At 42.6% G+C, this 18,453-nt stretch overlaps 1 protein-coding gene across 2 annotated transcripts in view; it reads left to right on the forward strand.

Annotated features, from left to right (window-relative positions):
- DLGAP1 (DLG associated protein 1) overlaps nt 1-18,453 on the forward strand; it is a gene marked incomplete at its 5' end in the record, with an annotated part of 107,483 nt that overhangs the window by 57,328 nt on the left and 31,702 nt on the right. The window lies entirely within an intron of this gene.

The following is an 18,453-nucleotide window of genomic DNA, read 5'->3' on the forward strand; positions in this document are numbered from 1 at the left end:
TGCAGCAAAGAGCCTGTTTCAGTTTAGCCTGATTAGAAGAAAAAAAAATCTGCCTCCCAATAATTTGCCTCATTGCAACAAACAGCAAGTTTCACTTTCAATTTCAGTTTTAGCTCCTGATGATCAGCTGTTTAAGGCTGCAGGGATTGCCATAGCCTATTGCCACCTCCCCAAGCCCCATTTTTCCTGTTTGCTGCAAAGAAGGAAATTGCTGGGACCAGAGGCCAAAGAGTGGGGGCCAGTGGGTGGGTGGGGCTACATTCAATGTATAAGATGCACCCAAATTTTCACCCTCTTTTATGGAGGAAAAAGGTGCATCTTATACTCTGAAAAATATGGTAGTTTTTTAAATTGATAATATACACAGTTCTTGATTTATGAATTGGGACAGATTGCTGTCAACGTGTGATATAGCCATAAATTTAGCACCGTGTCACATAATCATATTGTTTAGTGATAGAAGTTCTAACTGCTGTCATAACACCAGGTCCATTTTGGCAGAAAGAGATGGAAGTCCCAGGCAAAGAACGGGAGTTTTTTGGGGGACTGTGACAGATGAGTACTGGGGAGCACGGATGACCAGCAAGGGTTGCATGTGGGTACTAGGGAATGCAGCTGAGCTGGGTAGGACCTCAGGCAGGCCAATGAGAGATGTGGGTGACAATGTGCAGTGGGTAGGTGTACACTACAGACAGGGCAGGGAGGGGTGCCTGAGATGGGCACACATTGTGCCAGAATGGGCCACCTCACCACAGCCAACTCGCTGCAGCCAACTTGTCATGGCCAGCTCAGCACAGCTAATTCACCATGGGACAACTCACTATGGCCAACTTATTGTGGGACAACTTGCTGTGGGACAATTCAATAATTCAATTTAATTATTTAAAATAATTTTAAAATTATTTTAATTTTTATCATTCACATTTCATTTTGTCCTTCCTTTGGCACCTTTTTAAAAATGATTCTATTCCACCATTTCTTAGACATTAGTGTAACTCTTGCCCTGTGGTGAGTTGTGCCTCAATCAGTTGGCCACGGCAAGTTGGCCACAGTGAGTTGTTCTAGACCCCACTGTACAATGCAGGCAGGTGAATGGGTGCTATAGAGTACAAGATCCCTGGGATCTTCTACTCCGTATTGGGTTTTGTTGAGAGAAAAATCAGCAGGAGTGATATAGGGAAGCAACTTGCAACCTTTTCTGTTCCCCATTGATTTTGTTTGTGAGAAACTGGCAAGGATGGTCACAAATGGTAATCATGTGACCCACTGCTTAGTGCAACATCATAATCATGAGATGGATGCCTGAGTGCGTGGATTGCAATCACTTGATTATGGGATATTGTAACATCCCATCCCAGCTACAATTTTGCGGACTGGTCATAAGGGAGGGAGCTCTTGTTTAGTGTTATTGTAATTTTGAATAGTCACTGAACAAGTAAAGACAACTTTTGTAATGGTGTATATGGTAACAACATCCCACCAGACTCTTCTTTGCACTGATACTTTTAAAAATGTGCATTTGGGTATCCAGCTTTGCTTTTGCTTTGTTGAGAAGCAACCCCAGAAGGAGGGCTTGATAGCTTGTAAATTACTTCCAACTGTTGCAAAATGTCCAAGCTTCCATCTTCTCCTGAGAGGGTGGGGAAGAGAAAGAGTGTAAAAAAAAAGCAGATGGGGAGGCAAATCGGCGCATCAAAACTCTAGGCAGGAATGGAACGAAAATGAAAGGAACAGAAGAAACTGACAAGGCTTAGGACAGGACTATGAGTGTGCATTCACATGCACAATAGGGGGAGAAAAGGTCGAAACAGGGAGCAGTGTGTATGTACTGTATGTGTGTAAAAGAGGAGAGCTGAGTTAGGTTCATTATAGTCAACAGCACAATAGAAGTATCATCTTACCTCTAGTTTAGCCTAATTAAAGTTCATTACCAGTGTAGCTTCCTGAAAGAAGTCATAATATTATATAGCACTTATGGGCAGATGTCTCAAAGATGCTTGGTTTCCACCCCTCCCCCCACAAAAAGGCAACTGGATTGTTTTTTGAAGAAGAAAAAGGAGTTTTGCTTCTCATTCAAGAAGCTTCATCAGTTGTGCATGGACGGTGGGAGGAGGAGTGTTTGTGGAAGGATAGTTACTGACAGTTGAGGCTGGATGGTGGGGTGGAAGGACAGGTAGTGACAGTTGAGACTGGTTGGTGGGGGGATGGGAGGATAGGTTCTGACAGGATGGGCAGGGAAAAGAAGGATTGTATTTCTTTACAGTCATTGGTCGTTAGCTCTCTCTGAGAGCCATTGAGGCCACTTGGGGGTTTATTTGTGTCTTCAAGGTCACTTGAATCAAGAATACAAATGTCTCCATGGACATTCTAGGTAGATGTTTCCATCTTCTGACAAAGTTGCAGGTGAAGATCGTCTTGAAGGATAAAAAGACATCCTTAAACAATAACCCTGTATAGTTGACATGTCCTCATGGCCTTGATGGAGAATACACCTTGGGTAGCTTGGTAAATGTTTTTAAAAGTTTCAGTCATACTGATTGAATTTTCTTCCCTTGGATCATCTATATCAGTGATGGCGAATGTTTTTCTGCTCGGATGCCAAAGGGGCGTGCCCATTACACCCATAATGCAATGCCTACCCCCAGGGGCATGAGCGCACAACCCCCCACGCTCCCCTCACGTTTGTGGACATGCCTCACTGAAGCCTCCGGACTTCCGGTAGGCCCGTTGGACTGTTTTTTGCTCTCCCCAGGCTTCAGGCAAACCCCCTGAAGCCTGGGGAGAGCAAAAAATGGCCCAACGGGCCTACCGGAATTTCGGAAACAGACTTCCAATAGGCCTGTTGGGCCATTTTTCATCATCCACAGGCTTCATAGGCTTTCCTAAAGTCTGGGAAGGGCGAAAACGCCCTCCCCCCGCCCTCCGGAAGGCAGAAAATTAGCTGGCCAATGCACACATGCGCGCTGGAGATGACATAGGGCAACGCCTCATGTGCCCTCAGATGTGGCTTCACATGCCACCTGTGGTTCGCCATCACGGATCTATTTAATTTACATTTAAAAAATTTCTTCTATTCCTATTATACACATTATAAAAATACAGAACACTCCTATTATTGTTGCATTTTGTGCTGCCATTGCTATGACTCTGAAGAAATATGTGTATTAAAGATACACATCTTCTGACAAAGTTGCAGAATCTAAAATTCAGCAAAAACATATGGTCTTCTTAACTATATCTCCGGTATTTGGACTATTTCAAGATACTAGAAATATTCTAGGCTTGGCTTAAATAATTATCATACCACCTGATTTTCAACAGTGCTGTGTTGCTATGTATTTTGTCTTTCAACTTTTGTTTGTTGTGGATTAGTTAATGGTGTGTCTTTACATTAGCAAGGAAGCTTTTTAATAGAATATTATTTTGCATGTACCTTAATTTTTCCAGATTCTTTTTTTGTTGTTATTGTGGTTATTATTTAATTAATACTTCTTTTATATTTCTTTTTAATTAACTTATTAATTAATTCTACTAATTGGTTTAGCGAAAGGACTCCACTAAAATAACAAATAGCTTGATTTTTGTTGAAACAGTAAGTCTTAACAATTTCGGAATTACATAACAATATGTATTTTTCCAACCTATCTGAAATAGCAATAACAATAGCACTTAGATTTATATATAGCTTCACAGTGCTTTACAGCCCTCTCTAAGTGGTTTACAGAGAGCATATTGTCCCCAACAATCTGGGTCCTCATTTTATCGACCTCAGAACAATCTGGGTTCTCATTTTACCGACCTCAGGATGGAAGGTTGAGTAAACCTCAAGCTGGTGAGATTTGAACTGCCAAACTGCAGGCAGCCGGCAGCCAGCAGAAGTAGCCTACAGTACTGCATTCTAACCACTTCATTATCACAGCTCATACCTGCATCATTAAATATCTGCATCATTAAGCTACATAATTGTCCTGAGAATATATTGATCAAAAACTCCAGAAGCTAAGAAAAGTTATGTGTGTTTTCCTAATCAAAATAACATAAATATTAGAAGGTCGTATCTTGATTAGTGAATCTTCCCACACTAGGATTTATTGCATAATGAGGATATTAATAAGACAGTCTCGTAAGCCAGAAACACTCTATCATGAGTACAATGTAATGGCATTAAATCTAAAATTCAGCAAAAACACTTTAAAAAAAATTCTAATTTGAAGAAATTATATAATGAACCCAAGGAACAAATCATGCCTTGGACTGCACAAAAAGACAGGCAGAATTGAACCATGAAAAGTCTTTTGACAACTAAATTTTCACTTTTCTTTTCGATCAGTCTAAAGACTGATCGAAAAGAAAAGTGAAAATTTAGTTGTATAATTATTCATTAAGGCTTTTGTGTAAGGAAAAGGCTAACACTTTAAAGTTAGCCTTTTCCTTACACAAAAGCCTTAATGAATAATTATACTCATTATAAATAGCCCACATGCTTAATTAATATACTTTCTGTACAAAGTTTCATGTAGTAGTGAGGGGAATCATATTTCAAAACCAAGAAATGCTAGCACTAATTTTGATATAAATTGAAGAATTGAAATGCAATGGACCTCTTCAATTAAGCATCTAGGCCCATGATGGCAAACCTATGGCACATGTGCCACGGATGGCATGCAAAGCTCTCCCTGCGGGCACACAAGCCGTTGCCCCAGCTCAAGTCCACTGCACATGCACGCACGCCTCCTGCCAGCCAGTTGATTTTCGGTCTCTGCCACATATGCATGGTGATGTGCCTGCATGCACGGGGGTTGCAAGGCGGAGCACGGGGTGCCACGCCTCCCCCGTGGCCCATTTGTGGTCCCAGGGGCTGCAGGTAGGCCTGCTAGGCCCAAAATGGGGTGGGGGATCACGGGGGAGGCATGGGCTGTTGCGCATGCATGCGCAGGGAGGCGGGGTGCACGGGGGTGGTTTGCACACACATTGCATTATGGGTGCGGGCACACACACTTCCAGCACGTGATGACAAAAAGGTTAGCCTTCACTGACCTAGGCCCTGTGGTTCTTTTTGAGTTTTCCCAGTGGTGATTTGATTAGGCAATAGTTGTTCTTACTGCTTCTTGCCAGTTACTGGATATTGTGGATTTTGTATTTGTGAGTCAGTAGACTAGCTCGCTTTGCTTTTTAAAAACTATTTCTCCAAGTCAGATTGCATGTCTTGCTTTTTTATACATTTGATTTTCTTACATCTTTACAATGGACATCAATCAGTGATTTCAGGCAACGTATGTTATTATGTCCATTTAGCTATTTCTTACTTTTGTACATATAAAAGCCTCCCCATCCTCATGGAAACGTCTCTGGAAAAGTAAAAATGCATTCTACCACTTAATGCTCTGTTCCATGGGCTTGCAACTCTTTTGACTTTTGGCATGCAAAAGTCGGAATAAGAATACAATGCAATTAAAGCTGAACAATTCAGTAGTGTTTACATGATTATACCATATATTTAATAATTTCTCCTAAATTATAATTTGATGATAATTTTCCACCAGCCATACCTAAAAACTAGAGACACCCGTCAATCTGCAGCTACCAGTTCTATTGTTCTGGCTTAAAACTTTGCTTTTTGCAACCTTCTGACAAGCAAAGTCAATGGGGAAGCCAGATTCACTTAACAACCATGTTATTAATTTAACAATTGCAGTGATTCATTTAACAACTGTGGCAAGAAAGGTCATAAAATGGGGCAAAACTCACTTAACAACTGAATAACCTGTTCTGACCCCCCTTCCTCCTTCGCCCACACAGAACACGCTCCGGAACAATACTATTTTAACAGGGTTTATTTCACAGACAGACAGATAGATTCTTGGCAGTAAACCACCATGACAAAGCTCACAAAGACAAGACACAAAAGCAGCTATCCAGCCTGCTACGTTTCCAAGACCAAACTTCTTGCAGGATTTCTTTGTTGACTGCTGCAAAGGGCGTATGCTCAGTCAACTCTTTTATAGCCTGAAGGGGAGTCCACTTATCAGCAGCTGAGAGCCCTTACCGCCGATAATTGCACCCTCGCTCCTTGCGTCTATGGGCGCGGTGATAACGGGCGTCTAAGAACTCCCTGCTGATCTCTGATTCACTGTCCCGTGACTCCTCCCCACTGCTCCAAGGTATGACATCAGGAGCACCGTTCCTCTGGCTCTCACCGCTGCTCCACGCCTCAGGCGCCTCCTGGTGGCTGACCAGACTCTCCGATCCCTGCTCGGAGTCAGAACCCTGCCCAAGTTCCTCCTCATTCTCCAGAGCCGACTCATAGGGACCCTCACTCTCGGAGTCTGGTGGTAGCTGCAACGGCTCCTGCTGGGCCACATCAATAACCTAAAGCTAGTTTTAATGCAGATTTAATGTAGTTTCATGGAGCATGCCTTATGACCAATCAGAATCATAGCAGCATTTAAGACTAATTAGCAATTTGGAAATATATATTATAATTTTGGCACACTTCTAGTCTGTCCTTGATCATATTTTCCTAGTATTAAGTTGCATATTTATCTAATGCTGAAAATCATCAGTGCTCAGTACAGAAAATCATTTTTATAGTTGTTACAAGCATTATTGAAACTCTCAATAAATTATACCTGCTTTATTTCACTGCTTATTAGCACTTATCAAATAACTCCAATAACTTAGTAAATCTGGTTGCACCATTTAAGAAGCTATATTGATTCTTTTTAGCAGGATTTCCCCTTTTATATCGATATGATTGATAAGTATTTTTAACTGTTTCTTTCCACCAATTTCCTGAATCAAGTTAGCTGCTCTGTAATTTCCTGTAAACTCTGCAACAACTGTATAATCATAACACTAATCAAACATTGGAAAATGAATATCTGAAAGCTGAAATTTAATTTGTCTTTTAGCAATTTCCTAATACAGAGGCCATTTAAGGATGCTTTACAATTTTTGGTGGATCATTAAAGATTATTGTCTTAATTTTTTGGTACCTCTGCCCAAAATTATTGATTTTCGAATAAGCACTTGCTCTTTATTTTCTAGAATAAAAGCAGATGCAAAGAATGGCTCAGTTATCAATTTCCATATGACTGAATATACCCAGATGATTCTTAGTTCCAGTTACTTTTTATTTAAATTGGTTGTTTATTGGTGAATAAAAATTATCAAATCCCTTCAAAATCCCTTTTGCCCCTCTGCTGGTACATTTCTTTAATGCTTGTATTTCCTTTGTCCATGTCTACACTATATTGCCAAAAGTATTCGCTCTCCCATCCACATAATCAGAAGCCGTTGTGAGCGAATACTTTTGGCAATATAGTGTATGTTCTTATTTTACCATCTTGACTTTTAACATTAGGCAATCTAGGCAGGTCACCCAATTAATTTCCTCTTTATCCAACTTGATTTGGGGTGTGGTGTGGTAATTTTTTTTAAGCAAATGTGACCTATCTTGATTTTCATTACAGCTATACACTAAAACCATTGCATTTTGTAATTGTTTTCAATTTATTCATCAATATTCAAAACCTTTCTTTGAAGTTAGAGTTAACAATCCCAATTCACAGCATTACCAATTTTAGGGTTGCCCTTCAAATTATTCACAAATATGACTGGACACTAAAAATTATTCAGTAAGATATTTAAATGACAGTTTATTATTGGTAAAAATTTAGCAAATTCAGATATTACACCGAGAGGTTCTATACTATTTCCTGCATTAGGGCAACCAGGATTTCCAGAACTGTCATTGCTAAGCAGTGCTGTCATATAGTTTTTCAAATTATGATCAAATCACTTAATGATGAATTTCCTATCCCAATAAGCTTCATTTGAAGGAGATCCTGGATTGGATTGCTTCTATGCATACTATGTGTGCCAATCTCAGGGTACTCCTTGTTTTTTCTAAGAGCTCTGACAGATGAAAAGAAGCAATGTCTAATGCACCAGTGTAAAAATATAAAGAATGAATGACAGAACACAAGTAAGAGCCCATATTTGAGCCTATATCATGGGGATAAGGGTGGCAAACTGTTGCCATTTCTCCACCCTTATTGCATCTATCAATAGCTGCCAAACAGACTTGTTTAGACTAACCAATTGGTTGGGCTTGGACCACAGGATCATCTCCAGGTAATGGTGAGGAGTATTCATGCTATAGACAAAGTTGCTTAGATTGACTGGGAACAAGTCCTAAAAGAGTTGCTCAGGGAACAATCTTGCGATGTCATCTGGACTGAGTTTGATTCTATTCTGTGCAAGGACATGGCAGACAAAAATTGCCTGTTAGACCTACCAACTGTTTGTTACATCCTGGCCCCTCCTTGCTTATTAAACAGCCTGGAAGGTGACCATGGGATAGATTCATGTGGCAATTTTGACCTCTCTCATAGAGAGGGTTCTCTAGCCTTGAGAGGTAGTTATTCCTGGACCTTTCCCTATTGGAAATTTGTTGGCCGATTTCTAATCTGTGGCAAGTGTTGTGGAAGGTTGTTGGATGACATCTACAGAAGATCTTGGGGGAAAGAGGTATTTGGATCCATTTAAATCTGTCTTCAGACCAGGATACATTAAAGAGACAGTATTACTCATACACACTGATGACCTCTGGCAATGTTGGAATGGGGTGCATCCTTTCTACTGCTCCTTGTTTTCTCAGTGGCTTTCAATAGTATTAACCACAGTATCCTTCTGGACTGATTGCAGAAGTTAAAAGTGGGAGGCGTTGTGCTCCAGTGATTAATCTCCTTCCTCATTGGCCAGTTCCTGTCAGTACTGACAGGAGAAAAGAAATTGTGTCTGGATCCCTCATGTGTCGGGTGCCTCATGATTCGATGCCCTTCTTGCTCCTGTTCAAAATCTACATTAAACCATTGGTGAGGTCACCTACCAGTTTGGGGTGTGGTATTATCAGTATGTTGATGATACCCAATTTTATATCTCTAGCCTGAAATGCACAGGTGAAACTGTTAGTGTGTTGACCCCTGTCTGGAAGCTGTCTGGACAAGGCAGAACAGACTTTGGCTCAATCGTAAGAAGACTGAGTGGTTATGGCTGTGTGCTAGTTGTGCCCTTTCCTCAGTTAGAGGAATTTTTCAGTATCAGGATATTTTTTTAGGGTGCGTGCATTTAATGTGATATTTTTCTTTCTTTAGCTTTATGCTCCCTATTCAGGCAATAAAATTGAATAAAGGATGAAGGACTAACAGTAAATTCTTAATAAACCATTGGCTTAATCCATTTGCTGTCATATAATGAGAGTTGGCCAAAGTCCTGTAAATTTAATATAGTAGTTATTTTTAGGAATCTTAGTCAGTTAGGCTGTTGAATGTGCTGTAAGTTTTTAGTGACTTCGTCAATCAATGTTATATTACTATTAGGAATGCTTGTGGGTTTAAATAAAATGAGCAGGTTTCTAGATTAACGAGTGGAACGGCATCCAGATATCTAAGGTGACCAACCGTCCTCCTTTAGGGAGGACAGTCCTTCTTTTGTAAGTTCTGTCCTCCCTTGAAAAGTGTCCTCCTACATGTCCTCCTTTTTGATATTTGAAGGCTAATCTGTTGCGCGTTATGTGACGTATTTTATTAAACAGTTTTTAATGGTGTTTTTTTACTTCATCACAAGTATATTGAACAGATATTGAATCTTGTGTTGAATTTTTATCTAAAGAAATGCTAGACATTAAAATAGATGACAATTGTCTCTTTGAAGAAATTAGAAGACTGAATGTATATTTAAATTCTGAAAAATTAATACAATGGGAAAATCAACATGTTGAAATTGATAAAAGATGTGAACATTTGTTTATACTTGTTCAATTTACGTTGTGCTGCCCTGGAACTAATGCAGCAATTGAAAGAGTTTTTTTCAATTGCCAATGATTTTTCGACAAGTGAGAAATCGAGATTGAATGTTGATACTCTAGCTGCAGCACTTGCCGTAAAATTCAATATGAAGGATATTTCTTGTTCAGATATTTCCAATATATTGTTAGAAGATGATACATGGACAAAAAATATTAATTCAATGGAAAAGTACTCATTTAAATAATAATTAACAGGCATGTAAGCATAATTACAATATAAAATGTTGCAAATGTTTTTATTATGCATATATCATATTTTAGTGTATTATTGTTGCAATGAATAAAATATTTCTTTTATTTACGATATATTTTTTCCAATTTATTTGTCCTCCTTTTCATTGTAAAAAAGTTGGTCACCTTAAGATATCACAGTATTTTCAATGTCTATAAAATAATAAACGTATAATTGTAGTTAAACACTAGAGGGCGATATTGTTCTTTTGAAGACTTTAGCAGAAGAGCTTTGAACTTCACAGAATTTATTGAATTTATTTATTCTGGAGTCAAATGCAAGTTAAAGATTTTTAATCAACTTTATGGAGAAATGTTGACAACTTTAAATCCTAATAAACATTTTATAACTCTGCGACTATCGTTTTAGCATAACAACAATTCTTATTCCATGTGAATTTTGTTTGAGTTGAAATACTGGAAGGCTTTGAACTATTTCTTCTACCCTAAACACCATCCCAAGGCATGGGTTTTTCAGACAGAACTCTGTCTTTTCTCCTCTGATAGACTGTATGATGATAATGAAAAACAGGACTTAAATATCCAAAATCTTTCCCAAAAAACTATATCAAGAAGCAAATCTAGGTTCACTGTTCAGCATTCTGAATAGTGAACCCTTCCCACCCTACCTTCGTATTTTCCCCCCACTACTTGTGGAATCCTGTGAATGTAAGGAGATGTTTGATGCTACACTTACAGTGTTCCCAAAGAGATCATTTAGACTGAATTACATCTCTCAGTTATCCAAAGATTGCTAGTGGTTGGGAATTATGCTGAAAACATGCAGGTTACAGCCTAAACAATATAGAGAATAGCAGAGATGGCTATTCCTGGATAAAGAAAATGGCATGAAAATTTGTGGTTGTAATAACTCTATACAAATTGATTCATAGATATAAAGAACAATCCAATCCCAATCCATAATTTATGTTTAGAGATTGATGCATAACTCTGAATAATGTCTCTTTTGTACCATGGCAATAGTGCAGCATAACATGGAGTTAGCACATAACATATAATTTTATAGAGAATACCCATGTTTAAGAAAGTGGCACTGTGTATATGAACCTTATTCAGTTCTATGCTATGCCAAGCCTGTACTTGATTTTTCTAAGTGTGTTTTAAGCTAAAGATAGTTTTACCAAAGGAAGAAACAAACAAGCCTGAAGCCTTGGAATGCATGCATTTAATTTTGAAGTAGCAATGCCTTGACTGACCTCTAAGAGACATGATGAAATGACAGTTGGTCTTATCTGAACTGTTGTTTTAGGAGGTTTTGCAGGATTAGCCAGGATTGGGTATTGCTATGTCCAATTGGCCTCAAGACAGAATTAATTTGAAGCCACGCCTCTGTGCTCCTTGCTTCTGGTTCCCAGTTTCAACGAGTCAAGCCCACTGCAAAACACCTGAAAACAAGTCATAAGGGAACACACCCTATCCCTTGAACTCCCCCAACCCCTGGACCAACGCTAGGGCAGGAACCTGGCTAATCCTGCAAAACCTCCTAAAACAACAGTTCAGGTAAGACCAACTGTCATTTTCTGCAGGAATTTTGCAGGATTAGCCAGGATTGGGACATACCCAAGTTAACGTCCCTCATGGGGGGGCACTATTGGCCCTGGGCCCCTCATGCGCTACCACCTGTTGTAACATCCTACGACCAAACGCCGCATCAGCTGATCCAAAAGCGTCTAACCTGTAGTGCCTGAAAAAAGGGAGACGGGGACACCCACATAGCCGTCCTGCAAATCTCCACGATAGGCACCTGTGTGGCCAAGTCGCCAAGGTAGCCGCACTCCTGGTGGAGTGTGCTGTGATGTCCTGAGGCACCGGAAGGTGCTGAACCTCATAGACCAATGCGATGGCCAGCTTGATCCACCTCCCTATAGCCGAGGAGGACACACTTTCCCCAGGGAAGACGGATAAAAGGAAACAAAAAGCACCTCAGACTTCCTGAGGCCCTCTGTGCACCTCAGGTAAATGCGCAAAGCACTCCTGACATCCAGCGAGTGGCAAAGGCGCTCCCTATCATGAGACGGGTCCGGACAAAAATCCGGTAATACCACCTCATGTGACCTGTGGAAAAGGGAGTTAACCTTGGGAACAAAAGTCGGATCCAGTTGCAGGACAACCCGATTATTGTGGAATGTACAAAGATCCAACCTGGAGGACAATGCCCCCTGTTCGGAGATGCAACAGGCTGAGGTTACCGCCATAAGGAACACTACCTTAAGGAACTTCAGGTCAACAGTCCTAGAGGTTCGAATGGTGCTCCTGTCATTGCTTGGAGAACTGTAGTGAGGCTCCATGTCGGAAACCTGTGGACTACCGGGGGACGGAGATTCCCCGCACCCTTCAAAAACATCTTAATTAACGGGACCTGGGAAAGTGGAAGGAGCCCCTCTCCCCGAATAATCGTGGAGAGGGCCACCACCTGTCTCCTGAGGGTGCCATGTGAGAGCCCCCTATCCAATCCATCTTGGAGGAACTTCAAGACGTGCGGTACTGAAGCCTCACGAGGATTCGCTTCCGAGACCCAGCACCACTCTGCAAAGACCTGCCAGGTGGAATCATAAATCCTAGTGGTGGAAGCCTTGCGTGAAGCTTCAATTGTGGAGATCACACTCTGTGAAAATTGGGCGGCCCTTAGGCGCTCCCACTCAATCTCCACACGGCTAGCTGAAGCCATTGTGGCTCAGGATGCACAAGGTTCCCCTGTCTGAAGTCCACATTCTTCCCCGGGATCCTCCACGGGTCTGACACTGACAGGCACATTAGGTCCACAAACCACACCTGGCGCGGCTAGTAGGGCGCCACTAAGATGAGCTCTGCCGTCTCTGATATCACTTTCAGAACTACCCCAGGGAGAAGGGGAAAGGAAGGGATAGAGCAGGCCCTCTGGCCACGGAATCTGAAGCGCATCGACTCCCTCCGTCCCCCAAGCTGGGAACTGAGAGAAGAACTGATCCACCTGAGCATTCTGCGGTGTGGCAAACAGGTCCACCTCCAGATGGCCGAACCTGGAGCAGATGGCCTGGAACAGTTTTGGAGAAAGGCTCCACTCCCCATGGTCGACCGTGGCCCGACTAAGCCAGTCGGCTTGATGGTTGTGCACTCCTGTGATGTGCTCCACCCTGAGCGATTGAAGATGCCTCTCTGCCCAGGCGCTAAGTGCCATCGCCTCGGTTCGAAGAGCCCTGGAGTGTGTGCTGCCCTGTCAGTTGACGTGGGCCTTCACCGCCATGTTGTCAATCAGCACCAAGGCGTCTCAATCCCGAACATGGTCCTTGAAGTGCCGCAATGCCAAGTGAATCGCTCACAGTTCAAGCCAATTTATATTGTGTTAGAGGTCCAACTAGGTCCAACGCCCCTGCGCTATCCGGGACTCCAAGAGAGCTCCCCACCTGTACAAGCTGGCATCCATTGTCAGGATGAGGCGCTCCAGCTCCCTGAACTCGCAGCCCTCGTGTAGCGCTGGGGAGAGCCACCACCTCAATGACATCTGTGCCTGTGGTGTCACTGGAACCTTTTCCTTGGAATTGCGGGAGTTTGACCTCTGATGCGGCAGGAGATGCCACTGGAACGGCCTCATGTCTAGATGAGCCCAAGGCACTATGTCTATGCGAGAAATGAATTTCCCCAGCAAGCTGGAGAGCACTACTACAGGAACAAAACGTTGACTTCTAACTTGTCTAACTAAGGCTAAAAAACTAACTTTACGGTCGTGAGACGGGAACACCTTCCCCAGCTTAGAGTCTATGATGGTCCCCAGGTGAGGAATCCTGGTGGCGGGAACGAGGGAACTCTTATCTAGGTTAACCAAAAAACCTAACTGCTGTAGCGTGGATACCACCAACGAAATATCCTCCCTCGCTCAGTCAAATGATGCTGCGTGGACAAGATGTCATTGAGATAGCATTGGACCCTGACAGAGTGCTCACAGAGGTAAGCCGCCACTGCGGCTACGACCTTAATGAAGGTCCGAGACGCCGACGCCAAGCCAAACGGTAGGGCACTATACTGATAGTGGCTACCTAAATAGGAGAACCTGAGATACTTACGATGGCCAGGGAAGATGGGGATATGGAGGTAAGCCTCCATCAGGTCGATGGAGGCCATGAAGTCATCGCACCTGACCCCCACCAAGATGGATTTAAGCAATGCCATCTTGAATCTTCTATAGACTAAGTGAAAATTTAGCAGTTTAAGATTCAGAATCGCCCTCCATCCCCCTGAACTCTTCGGAATGACAAAGAGGTTGGAATAGAAACCTGACCCCACTTGGTCTGGTGGAACCGGTTCCATCGCCCTAATCTCTAGGAAGTGTTGGATCACCTGCCTCATGAGAGAGCGTCTCCTGATCTGACTAATAGGACTACTTCCGAAAGTAAAGTGAAGATTTTTGCTCCGACTTCTTTGCAGGCGTAGGCATGACCTTCTTTTTATTCTTGTCCTCAATGAGGATTGGGTCCAACGGGGTACCGAAAAGGGATCCCCCAGAATAAGGTGATGATGCCAGGTGCCACTTTGCCTTGTTCTCCGCTTGCCACCTCTCAGCCACAGGAGATGTCGGGAGGTCACCGAGGCCGCCATTGCCCGTGAAGCATACTTCATGGCATGCAGAATGGCGTCCACTGAGAATTGTGCAACAGCAACCAGCTGTTTGAGATCTTGATGAGTACGCCCTCCTCAGGCAGAATCCTTTCCTGCATATGTTGTAGCCAAAGGATAGCCGTGCAGCTGAAGAATGACGTGGAGGCAGCTGCCTTGATGGCCCACACGGAAGACTGGAATATTTTACGAAGGGTCAGGTCCGCCTTCTTGTCCTCAGCCTTCAAGTAATCAGCCACATCGCCGGACACCACCGTTGATGTGGAAGCCAATGCCACCACTGGAGGATCCACTGTGGGCATCTGCAACGCCTCAGAGAAACTAGGTTCCATATTAAAGAACCTCCTATCACTGCTGCTGGGGTTAGGAAATGTTCCTGGCTTTTCCCACTGTTTTTTAACTACCTCTAGGAACAACTTAGGGGCAGGGATGTCTTCCTTCGCTGGAGGAGGCTCTGAGTAAACTCGATCCTCCAGCTTTTTCTCTGGACCACCCTCCTTGGCAGCCAACTTGGCACCCTCCGTCTCACCCAGTTGCGCTGTGGCCCTGGCCTTACACAACAGTGACTTGAATAAATCCGGAGGAAACAAACCGGAGAATGCTGGTGCCTCAGGTTTTGAGGGATCCTCATCATCAGACATTTCTACCTCTCTCTGAACCTGATCCCCCGCCATGGAAGCTTCACTAGCCAGAGAAGGAGAAACAGGCCAGTGCACCTCCAAGGGGGAAGGCCTCGGCCTGGCCTGAGCAGTGGCACCCGCACCCCAGGGACCTTTGCACCATTGCGGGTCACACAGACCTCTTCTGTAACCCAACAGAAATTCCATGTGAAATTGCAGAGGAGATAAACCTCTGAATGCTTGCTGGAAGCAGCTCCATGTCTCTAATGAAAGAATCCTCCTCCTCCTCTTGTACACAGTCTTCAGACTGTGGAGCCAATGATTGCCTGATGGGACTAGCCCTCTGCCCCCCCCCCCCTGCACTGAAAAGGATCCCTTAGATAAGGGCCCTGTTCCACCATGGAGAGTGGGGGGGAAGGTGAAATGTCCCTGAGATACACTGGGGAATCCCCCCTGTGGGAAGACCTAGACCTAGATCTAATGGGTGATCTAGACCTCAAGGGAGAACTAGGCCTACCCCTCTGTTCCAGGGACCTGTGCCTCCTTTCCTCATCCTTCTGCAAGGCCTTGGAGGATTTTCCAGCTGCTGCAGTTTTTCGCAGTCTCACAGAGGCTGTGGGCCTCACTTGGGCTCCACTGGAGGTCCCCTCGCCAGGGGACAATGGGGGGGAATCTGGCCTCTCCTCTACATCTGCCATGGCACCAGGTCAGGGCTCCACCAGGCTCAGCCCACCAAACAGTAGCGACCAAAAAACAGCTTCTCGGTCACTCACGTCTCCAAGCGACAAAATCAGCCTCTGGTAGACCTTTCCGGCCCCTTTTGCAAGCCGCGCGACTGCCAGCAGCGCCATGCGTCGCGCCACATGGTCCTCACTGTTCCGCGCCACTCCGGGCCTCCTGGCATCGATCTGGGTCTGCAGGGCCTTGCCTCCGCTACAGAAAGGATGGCACCCAGGAAGGCAGGGATGAAAATGAGGCTTCGTCGTAGCATCTGCCCCAGCCCATGCAGGCCGCAGGAATTGAGGCCCCAAAATGGCCACAATAATGGCGTCCTGCCTCTAAAGCCCCAAGAAGCAACTTTTAAATCCCTTACCGGCGGCCGGGAGCAAGCCACACCAAGGGGAGGCTTCCAGGTATCAGATGGAGGCAAGGGGAAGAAGGCAGGGAGAAGGAATTTGCAGGATTTCACTGGATTGTTTTTGGAAGAATCAGGAACCAAAAGTAACCTGTCTTTCTTCGGCCAGACAGAGTTGAAACTGGGAACCAGAAGCAAGGAGCACAGAGGCGTGGCTTCAAATTAACTCTGTCTCGAGGCCAATTGGCCATAACAATACCCAATCCTGGCTAATCCTGCAAAATTCCTCCGGAAAACATAACATTTGCAATTCTTTGAACTGGTATGGTAGCATGAGCTGCATGAAGTAGTTTGCCCTTATCTAAATATCTGTTTGTTTCTTTTGAAAATCCAAAAAAGTTCCAGTAACACTAAGTGCTACTGTATTAAAGTGTTACGTATTGAAAAATAACTGGATTTGCCTAGAGATTATTTCTTCTTTTAATCATAAATGTTTTCTTGAAAGTCAAAAACATTACAAGAACTGTGAAATGCTCTAATAAGAAGGAATGTTCAGTTGTACATTTCTCACATAGAACATTTCAATCTCACCATGGCTTGATATCGATTTTTAAATTTCTTGTCACTAGAAATATCACAAACGTGAATTGTTCTTATATTTAGTGGTAAAAGATTTTCTAAATTCTTATAACGTAGGATTTTTTTTCTTGCCACTATTTCAGTGTCTGCTTAAGGGAAGGGAAGGTATTAAATTGAAGAATTATCTAATAATATTTTCAAAATGGAACAATCCAATTTTACATTTGATTGATTATATTTAATTGATTCATTAATTAGAAGCAAAATCTATTTTGTCTGGGTATGATTACCTTCAAGTAAGCATGCAGGATTACATCCAGGCACTACAATCCATTTACCCTTACTTGAGACAGTTCATATAACAAAACAGGAGTAGTTTTTGGTTTGTGTGTTTGTGTGTGAGTGAGTGAGTGTACAATATGCATATTGCAGTTATTTTTTTCTGTAGAATATATTATTGTCATGAATTTATGGCAAGTTTTAATATTTTGAAATAAACAATTTTTAAATAATTGCTTATCAATTGGATTTGTAAATTATAGTTTTATTGCAAATTGGCTTCTTATATATGATATAGCTTCCCTTTGACAATTTTGTGATTTGTAATAAGTTGCAGCCTACTGCCCCAAAACCTTCTCAAAGAAGTAATAGACTTCAGTGTGAATTTCTTCTTTTGTCCCTATCTAATGAGCAATGTATACCTGTTGCATTTTCCAATACAGTAAATCCAGCTCAAGTTCCTGATTGATTTGTGGTTTTTGAAGCAAACCATAATAACATCCATACATAATGACCTCCCTTTCCTTGACAATATTGCTTAGGAATTATAACTCTGAATGTAATCAATTCATTGACTATGAATTTTTCTTAATGTACTGTGCAATTAACAGGCACCAGTGGTTTATGTATTTGTTCAAATTTACAAATTTTCTGAAAAGAAAAATGCCTTTATAATATACGTTTTGGTCTGGATTTGAGATTCCTGTGTTATCAGATCCAGCTACAACCCCAGCTGCAAATGATCAAAAATCACTTTCCTTTTCTCCTCTCGTATCTCCTCCACTCAGCTCCACTGTTTCTCTAGTTACAACAGTACAGATTTTTAAAACATATAATTTGGAGCTTCTTTGCTAATTCAGCTCCTTTCCAGATGGGAAATCAGAGCAGCATGTCATATTTTCTGATCTGAGAAAATAAATATCTGGGCACAAAGGCTGTAGAATCTCATTTTCTTCATTGATTGAAAAAATTACTCTAGAGGACTGTCCTGTGATCAACAAGCAGAACTGGTAAGGGGAAACAGGCTTAAACTACTATGGATATGAGTTCTGGCTGGAATCCCAGGTTTTTTTCAGGAGATCAAAGGCTTTTTGCTTAGCTTGTGGAGCACTTGGAAGAGCAGTGCCCAGTAGCTTGTCAGCATCCCGCTTCCCCTCTCTCCTCCCTCTTGACAGCAGCCAGCTGGT

This window comes from Natrix helvetica (assembly GCF_964273705.1).
Source record: "Natrix helvetica genome assembly, chromosome: 4".
NCBI lineage: Eukaryota > Metazoa > Chordata > Lepidosauria > Squamata > Natricidae > Natrix > Natrix helvetica.